The sequence below is a fragment of the Prosopis cineraria genome, unplaced genomic scaffold (genome assembly GCF_029017545.1).
Source record: "Prosopis cineraria cultivar Desert tree isolate PC_DT_omini unplaced genomic scaffold, ASM2901754v1 PC2, whole genome shotgun sequence".
In the NCBI taxonomy this organism is placed as follows: domain Eukaryota; kingdom Viridiplantae; phylum Streptophyta; class Magnoliopsida; order Fabales; family Fabaceae; genus Prosopis; species Prosopis cineraria.
The window spans coordinates 28,351,348-28,359,815 of NW_026555333.1; the positions used below are offsets into that span (position 1 = coordinate 28,351,348).

At 30.4% G+C, this 8,468-nt stretch overlaps 1 pseudogene; it reads right to left on the minus strand.

Moving 5' to 3' along the window:
- Positions 1-274: 274 nt before the first annotated feature.
- LOC129304188 (3-oxo-Delta(4,5)-steroid 5-beta-reductase-like) lies at positions 275-2,047 on the minus strand (annotated as a pseudogene).
- Positions 2,048-8,468: the final 6,421 nt, after the last annotated feature.

Genomic DNA, 8,468 nt, shown 5'->3' on the forward strand with positions numbered 1-8,468 from the left:
TTATTAACAAAAATTTATTTTTTTAAATTGTCTTATATTTTAAAATAATAAAATTTACAAAACTATTTTATAATTTGGATGGGGGGAGTGTATTATACTTATGTTCGTGAGCGGGTGAGGCATTCTTGTATTCCGGAGGAGGGAAAGAGAATACAAAGATAATCACAATGGATAGAAGTTTGATAACATATTGTACTCATAAAGTGGTTCAGGGAATGTCAACTAAAGTACTCATGACCGTACAATCGAACAACATGAAATATTATTGATTAGATACGAACATTACACCTGGCCAAAAGAAAAAAGAGAGAAAAGGAAAAAAAAAAAAAAAAGAACATTACAAATTCTTCACAGTCCATAGCAGGGACTGCACTACCCCTGCAGCAACATACTAAAGTTCAACACTAATAATGGCAGATAAAAAAAAATCACAACCACAATTTTTCCTATTTCATACTTGGAAACAGAGAGCTGGTTCTGGCTATGCTTAGCCTTTTGAGTTCGCCTGTTAAAGATCATCCAAATGAACACTTATTGAACTACACGACATCATTTTGAGCCACTAGCACTAACAGTAGTGCAGATAAGATTCTCAGTTGCTACTTAAGGCACAGTCTTGTAGGCTTTTTGGTCTTTTGTATCCAAGTTATGAATGAATTCTTGGAATCCTGAATCCCAAAAAACCATGCTCTTTCGCCTTATTCATACTATCTAACTTCGATTCATTACGCATCATAGCATCCGCAACCCACCAGTTACTTTCATCTTCCAGCTTCATAGGTTGCAGCTGATTCTCTTTCACAATTTCATCCCAAACTGCTCCCTTCTCCTTCATCATCTCCACCAACGTCGAATCAGAACCTCCAAACCCATATTCTTCAATCCCAAACTGTTCTGCCAACTCTTTCCACAAATGCTTCCACTTAAACACATCGCCATTGCTGCAATTAAATGCCGCGTTCCTTGCATAAGGGTCCACCGCCGCCCATATGTGCTGTTCTGCAACCAAATCAGCATCGGAAGCAACAGAATAACACTCCCACGCCTCTTTAGTGCCGAGAAATTTCAAGGGAATCCCCTCATGCTTGCAAATGGCCGCATGCACACAGAGCGTGCCTATAAAGTTTATCATACTATAAGGGGAAAACCCGAATATCACTTGAGGACGATGAACCGACCAAGACAAGCCCTGTTTCTTATCAGTCTCTTCAATTAGAATGCCCTCTTGGATATAGTAGAAATTTGGCGTATCGAGTCGGGGCAAATCCTCAATAAACGGTTTGTCCTGAGATTGGATCCTGCCTATTGATTCGAAAGAGCCAAGGTAGTGTTTGACGCCGGTTTGAAGGCATGTGTGACGGAATTCGGAGCGTTTGGGATGACGGCAAGTGGGACGTTTCTGAGCATTGCCCCATTCACCTCGCAGTTCTCTGCCTCGGTGAGTCGACTGGTCCAGGAGACGAAGAAGATGTGACTGACATCGATCAATCCGGCGATCTTCACATTGGGTATATTGGATTGGATGATCGGCGTTCCAGTTCGGTTGTGGCCGGCGAGCGACGCCGTATACCTTCCATGGTCCGCCGGGTGTGTCGGCGAGAGGCAGGATCTCTATTAGGCTATTTCCGACGATGCCGGTAACGCCGATCACTAGAGCCACGCTCTGAAAACTTGGTTGTTCCTTTTCATCGAATTTCTTCTGTAGGAGATGAAGATGAAGAAATGAATTAATTTTTCTTTTTAATTAATAAAAAAAGTTGGAGTTTAAGAAGAACGAAAAAAAAAAAAAAACAACATTCCCATGAAAGTTTCCGGGGCAAACGTTATAGAAAATCTGACGAATTAATATTGGGCGAGATCAGGTTCACCAAAATGAAAATTAAAAAGATTATGTGACATAAAGATTGTCAAATCATTCATAATCATCATATCATAATTAATTATCTAATCGCACGTAACTAACCATGAAAAAAAGGAACTGAAACTAACCTTGGTAGCGCCGATTGCTCCAGCCCACCACCAGCTCATCGTGCAGTTTTTAGTCTGTATGTATTATCAGGATGTGCTACCAGATACGCGATAACTGGTTCATCTTCTTCAAAATAAATACAAAAGATAATACAGGTCAGTTGGCCGGCCAAAAAAGAAAATTAATTTTTTAATTCTTTAATTTTTAATTCACTTATAATTTAATCCTTCAACTATAACTCAATGTGACTCAATTCTTAAACTATAATTTGTCTATAACTCAATCTCTCAACTTTAAATCACTTATAATTTAGTCCCTCACTTTTTGTTAATTCTCTTTTTTCATGTGAGTTTAGATTTCACATCAAAGAACAAGAGTAGAGTATTTTAAAATAATATATGAAATTTTTTTTATCCCTCTTATTTGATAAAAAATTTTTTTAAAAAGAATAAAAAATAAAGATCGAATTATAAGTGAATCAAAAGTTGAGATATTGAGTCGCAGCGAGTTATAATTGAGCGACTGAGTTATAACGAATTATAATTGAAGGACTAAGTTACGAGTGAGTTAAAAGTTGAAGAATTAAAAGATTAATTTAAAAAAAAAAAAATACAAGTCAATTTATAAAAATATATAAAGTACTTATCAAAACTTTTTAAGGCCTTTAATATAAGATAAACTTAATTAATTTTTTTACTTTATATCTTTAAAATTTTTTAAAATATTACTATAAATTTCTAATCTAATTTTATTGTTCTTTGTAATTAAAAATCATATTAAATTAATATTAAGGATTCAAATCATAATAAAGAATAAAAGTAAAATTAAGAAAAATAATTAATTTTTTTTCCTAAAATTTCAAAGTTTGCCTCGCTGTGATATCTGCCTACTTTTTCTCCATTCAAACTTTAAAGTAACATTTTTGGCTTTGTCTATGAAAAGAAGTAGTTGAAAGTTGGCTTCATTATGAGATATACATACTTTTCCTCCATTCAAACTTTACCTTCCGTTTAGATAGGGAAAAAAATTGAGGGAAAAAAATTGAGAGAAAAGAAAATGGGGGGAAAGAAAATATAAAAAAGAGAAAACTTATAAAAAATATTATCATTTATTGTGTTTGGATGGATAAAAGAAAATAAGGAGGAAAAACATAAATAAATATTATAATGACTATAATATCCTTATATCAGTATATATCATATCTAATGTAATTATCCTTATAAAGATAAATTAAAAGAATAAATTATATTAAAATTAACATCATCAAATTAATTTAAAATTAAATTAGTTGTTAAAAAAATGTAGAAAGCTAAAGATGCAAATTCTATTTCTGTTTATTAAAATCAAATTAATTATATTAAAATCAACATCATCAAATCAAATTATACTAAAATTAGTTGTTAAAATTAAATTAGTTCTAGAAAGCTAAAGATACAAATTTTTATGGAGATCAAAATTTGATTGTTTGTGAGGAATTAATGTAATTGAAGTAGGTAAAAGAGGGAGAGAGAGGAAAGGGTAGGTGCAAAAATAAGAGCTTACTCTCAAAATCTCTCCACATTTAGGAAGAAAAGTTAGGAGGAAAATGTGGTACCTCATTTTCTTCCCAACTTTTCTTTCCCCTCACTTTTTCTTCTTCATCTAAATTAAGAAAAATGTATTTTTTCTCTTGTTTTCTTCCCCTATTTTCTTTCCTCTTATGTTCTCTCATCAATCAAACGTAGCATTAAAGTGACACATAATTAGATTTAGTGTATTAAATGGTGCATGTGGTTTGAATGGGAAAGGATGGAGATGAAAAAAACAATGAATGGAAAATTGAATCGCTTATGAACTAGCCAACTATGGCCTAATTGGGATATAGTGTTAACCTAAAATAACTTGAGATGACTTGAACAACCCAATCTATTACAATATATTTATTTTAATAATATATTTAATAAGTTTAACAATTATGATAAAATTATGTGAGAGATTTATGGAAAGTAGATTGCAAAATAATTTTTGAATATTAGTTAGACATACCATTTTTTTTGTACTAAATTTTTGTATGGGTCATATATAAAATTGGGACTTTTTTTCCCCGGTTATCCAAGGACCTTTTTTAATAAATTGACTTGAATAAGATAACCAAGAGATCCTTGAGAACAGAAACATCAGATCCATTGTATAATTCAGCTGAGTTAATTTCTAAACAAACTAAAACAAATTGCTCTTCTACAAGGGAAGAGAAGGAACAAATGTCAACGTGATTCGTTTTTGAACATTTAAATTTAATTATTATATATAAACAAATTTAAATGAAGCTTGTCATTTAAAATTTTAAAATTTAAAATGTATTTTAAAATGAGTATAATTGGATATAAATAGTCAAAACTAAATATATCAAACCATAATTTTTTTTGAACAATTATCTGAATAAATTACAATTCATACTCTTGTCCTTTTTGAAAAGATGCATGTTAACAGAAATATATAAAAAATAAATAATATTTATAAAAATTTGTCCTTGCACAGATTGCAGGGACTTATGGCAATTAATGCGATGGGCAGATATTTTTGAAAAACTTGTCCCTAAAGTATTTAAACTAATATATTTTATAATATCATTAATATCCTAGATAATTATAATCGTTCAAACTAAAGTATTTTATTCTAGTCAAACTCTATTTTTATAGTGATAGATAAATAGATATATAGAAGATTAGTCATTTTAGGTTTTTTATTTTATACCTTAGGATATCCTCAAAATTTATTAGATACGAACTACTAATCAAATTATTAGATATAAAATATAAAAGAAATTTTATAATAAACAATTTTAGATAAAGCGTGTCATTTAAAATTTTAAAATTATTTTACAATGAGTATAAATAGTCTAAATATATCAAACTGTAATTTATTTGAAAAATTATTTGGATAAATTATAATTCACACACCTATAATTTTTGAAATGATATTAGTAGGAATATTAAAAAAAGATTAATATAAAATTTAAATCCCGACCTATAAGTCTAGAGATGATTTGAATTCTATATCCGTATTTGATATATTTTAAACCCTTAACAATCAAACTTGGGGCATTATCGCCCCCACCATTAATTAGATCCTAACGTTCTTTAATAAAAGGGTTAAATGACAATTTAAACCCTAAATTATAGGGTAAAGGATGATTTTAATTCTAAACTCATATTTAATACAGTTTGAATCTTGAACAATAAAATTTGAAGCAATCTTACCCCTATCATTAATTTAAAATTAATATTCATTTGCATTAAGCATAATGCTTCATTATTTTTGACACCCATTTATGCCCTTGTCTTGTTCTTCCCTTGCTTTCTATTTCTAACCCATGATTCTTATGGATAGCCAGTGGCAAATCATGAAATATGTGAGGTTGGTTAGAAGTGCATATATATGATTTTTAACTATTAACTAGACTCTACAACAAATTAAATTAAAATTACCACAAATACATATGAATAAAAATCACCTATATTAGAAACCAATCTCTAATTTACTAAATTAAAAGACAATAAATTATAAAATGAACCTTTCATGAGTACTATGAACTGTCTCATTTCAAAGCAATGAAAATGACACAAGCCAATGCAGTCTTGAATCTAGTTATCATGGCAAACCTTATAATGTCACGCTTAAAGACGCCTTCCTCCACGATCAAGTCCACACCCAAATAGAATGCTCAACTTGAGATATCAATATGATTACTCATACTGAATCATTTCTATCTAATCTCTTAAATGCTTGAAACAGGTCAACCATCATTGACCCGGGCAACAAGTTCAAAGAACCAGATTGATTGATTATGATCAAAATGATGCTCTTTGGCTCACATTAAGCATGTATAACTTTCTTCTTTGGCAACAACAACACCAATGGACCATGAACTCAAACATTCAAAATTGTTCAGATGAGTATAGATTGTGATTGTTATCAAAGGATTTGTCCATGAGGTTGTTGTGAGGGAGGAATTTCTACAAAAGTATCTCATAGAGAGAGGGAGAGGAGTGAGATGCCACTTGGGAATGTAAAGAGGCAGTGATGCAAAGAGTGAAAAAAAAAAAATCCAACGCCACTTTGTCTGGGCCCACACTTAAAATAACAGATGTTCGTACCATTTTAATAGCTAGGGCCAAATTTCTCCAAGTTTAATTGTTTAAAATTCAAAATGTACTAGAAATAAGTTTAAGGTTCAAATTGCCCCTGAATATAGTTAAGGTTCAAATTATCATTTGATCCTTAATAAAATCTTGGTGATGAGGATTTTATTAATAGATGTTAGGACAAAATTAAATTAACAGTGGGGGCAAGGATACTCCAAATTTGATTGTTAAGGGTCTAAAATATACTAATTATGAGTATAGAGTTCAAATTAGCCTTAAACCCATAATTTAGGATCCAAATTGCAGATTAACCTAAAAATAAATAATATTTATAAAAAATTTATTTGTCAAATGGAAATTAATTTGGTGGGCAAATATTTTTGGATAATTTCCCAAGAAATATTTGAATTAATATATTTTAATATAATTAATATATTAGCTAATTATAATCAGTTAAATAAAATATTTTATTTTAGTCTGATTCTATTTTTATAGTGATAGATAGATAGAAGATGAGCCATATAATAGGTTTTTAATTTTATACATTAGGATATCTTCAATAATTATTAGATAATGTTATGAAAATGGATATTGAGAGGAGGAGATAAGAGAGAACTATAATGAAAAAGTAATAGAATGAGATAATTGAAAACTTTCTATTTACAGATACAAATATATCAATAGAATACATAAGATAATAATAACTGAAAGATATTATAATAACCGAAAGATATTGAAGAATCTAAGATAATGAACATTTATAGATATCCTAATATTCATAATACTTCTCCTTGGATATCAAGATATGGTGCCATGTAACATCTTGGTTTTTCACTACTAGAAACATGTGAATGTTACATAGATTGATTGTAGAATTAGGTCCGTGGAATCTTATGATTAAAAATACAAGGATATTTCTTGTGATGTTTTGTAAGGATTCTAGAAGGATATTGAAATATTGGGATGTAATCTCAATAATTCGTGACTGCAGCTAAATCTGGTGAATCAAAGGGAGTCTGTATATGTAAAGCTGCTTGGACTTTGGACAACTAAGCATAGTAGAACAAAATCCCAAAGTAGCCGAACAAGAGCAAAATTGTTATTTTGCCGTAAGTGTAAAGTTCAAGGGTGAAAAAGGGATGGCCAACCCCTAAAGACGTGGATAAAAGTTGTTAAGTGTATGAGCAGGGCCAAGTTGCAAAGAATTAAACTAGAATTTAAGTGGTCCTTAAGTGACGTCAAGTCATGCAAGCCTTTGAATAATCATGGTTCTTAAATGAAATTAAGTTGCAAGGCTTAGAGGCTGGACCAGAAAAGTACTAGGGAATTAAGAGTAGAGAATATTAATCTTAAGAATACGAACTAAGTGAGAGAGAAAGATAAATCATGACAATTAAGAAGTTTTAAAGAAATCATGTGTCCTATTAATGTTAATTTGTTAAATTAAAATTACTGGTAAACGAGGACACAAGGAAAATTAAGGGAAATAAAGTCAAGGATATAGAAGGAACCAAATTGTAAATATTCTTGGTTTTAACCAATGACACCCTAAATTATTGGGTAGATTAAGAAGAACCTTAATCATAATAAATTGGTACAAATTATATTCTTAGGGTATCAAAATAATATTTTAAGAAAGAAAGTAGAAAACTAAAAATGATAAGTATTTGTTTATATTTATTCAAGTTTAATTGGGTCACTTTATGGTAATTAAAATTTACCATGCATTTGAATGAGAAAAGAAACAACCCAATATGAGATATAAATAAAGAGACATATTTCTCACTTATATAATTGTAAAGAGAAATTAATATTATTAAGATATGAATTAGTGGGAATTAGATGTCAAAATTAAAAGACTAATTAAAAGAGAAATGGACTAGTCATAATTGGGCTTACACTTCAAAATAGTTAATGCTAATATAGTACTAGTAGCAACCTATGTCATGTTGGATAGGGAGGCACAACGAAAAATTAAAATTTTAAAGTTCTTATCCTAATATGGATCGAACGAACTCATTTAAGTCAAGGTGGATATAAGAGTTATATTTTAATTCTTCAAACTTGGTTCACGTTCTCTTCAAGAGTTTAGATCTCAAGAGCTGACAACGTAGATCTGCTCCCTCTGTCGGTATCCACACGAATAGCTCTTTAACTTGAACAGCGTGCTAGCGCTCTCAGCGTCCGTTCTTCTTTGAATATTAGTTTTCTTTCTATAGGGTGTTTTGTGGCTCTCAAAATGTTTTTTTCGTTAGAACTTTTCTAACTCTCTCGTCCTTCATAAAGGATGTCCCTATCTATATATAGTATATGGATCAGGGTTTTCATCTTCCACTTAACATCCCACGAAAATTTAATTAAATTTATTTTATAAA